At 62.7% G+C, this 1,120-nt stretch overlaps 1 protein-coding gene across 1 annotated transcript in view; it reads right to left on the bottom strand.

Annotated features, from left to right (window-relative positions):
- The window catches only part of Sepn1 (selenoprotein N, 1), a gene marked incomplete in the record, with an annotated part of 15,398 nt that extends 15,276 nt beyond the window's left edge, over positions 1-122 (bottom strand). Inside the window, 1 exon segment of the mRNA XM_013519601.1 lies at positions 1-122.
- Between the last annotated feature and the right edge of the window lie 998 nt (positions 123-1,120).

Here is a 1,120-nt window from a genome sequence, read left to right as displayed (position 1 = left end):
CGGGCGCGGCGGCGGGGACCGGCCGGGCCCCCTGGCGTCGGGACGTGAGGCTCCGCAGGCCCCTTTAGCTTCTCCGCGCCTCTTCCTGGACCGCAGCCCCGCACGCCTGCGCCAGCCCCTGTGTCCCCGCTCCAGGCTGTGACCCGGACACGGAACAGAGAAGTCGTTGTGGCCGGAGCTCGGGAGAAGCCTGCAGCCTGCTGCTCAACCGGGGCCACCGGGGCCACCGGGGCCTCGAGTCCTTTGTTGCAAGAAGCGGTGGGCTTCAAGAAGCTGCGTGTCATCCTTATCGCCACTATTTCTGCAACATCTGCAGGCATCAAGAAGGGGAAAAACTGAAAAGGAAGCCCAGGCCCTGGTCCTTTCTAGTCCAGTTAGAGGGCCCCCTCTGTGGCTTCATCACTTGCGGGGGTGTCTTCCTGTTCCAGCCCGTGCAGGTGGAGAAGCCGGGGCACCTTCCCATGGGGCAGCGCGCCTTCCACGTAGGAGGCCATAGGAGGCCCTGTTCTTGGGGCGGGAGCTGTGGCCCCTCTGCAGGTGGCCAGGCCTCTGTGAGTCGCCTGCACGCTGGCCCTGCTGGCCTGGCACGCCATAGGGGTGGCTGCTCTGGAGAGCACTTGGCAGCTAGGAGGAGGGCTTCGGGAATGGAGGCAGAGGAAGTATTTTTCTATGTGTCCATCCCCAGGAGCCTGGTTCCCGTCATGCTCTTTCCACTGTATCCATCCCCAGAGCTTGTGGGGCGGCTGCGTCTGCTCTCTCCCCAGAGAAGGCCACAGCTGTGAAGCCTCTAGTTGAGAACTCAGCCCCGGGGAGTGAGCAGCGGAGCGCCCCTTGGCGATCACAGGCTGCTGTCAGTGTGGGTGCTGCTGGCAGGTCTGGGAAGCCAGAGGGATCCGGTGGATTTCAGGGCTCTCCTGTGTGCCAGACCTGGATGGGCAGTGTTATCTCATGTTCTCAGGCCACCGAGTGAGGCTTGAGGCTTGCCCGATGCTTTTTCAATTGAGGAATGTGAGATTGGGCACCCGGGTCTGTCTGAGTCCAGAACTCTTGCATCCCCTAAGCCTATCAGGGCTGGTCCAGACCAGGGCTTACCTCTTCTGCCCCTTCTGTCCTTAGTAAC

The sequence above is a fragment of the Chinchilla lanigera genome, unplaced genomic scaffold, assembly GCF_000276665.1.
Source record: "Chinchilla lanigera isolate Chin_1 unplaced genomic scaffold, ChiLan1.0 scaffold00051, whole genome shotgun sequence".
NCBI lineage: Eukaryota > Metazoa > Chordata > Mammalia > Rodentia > Chinchillidae > Chinchilla > Chinchilla lanigera.
Note: the sequence above shows the minus strand (reverse complement) of the source record. Positions and strands in the feature narration are given on the sequence as shown.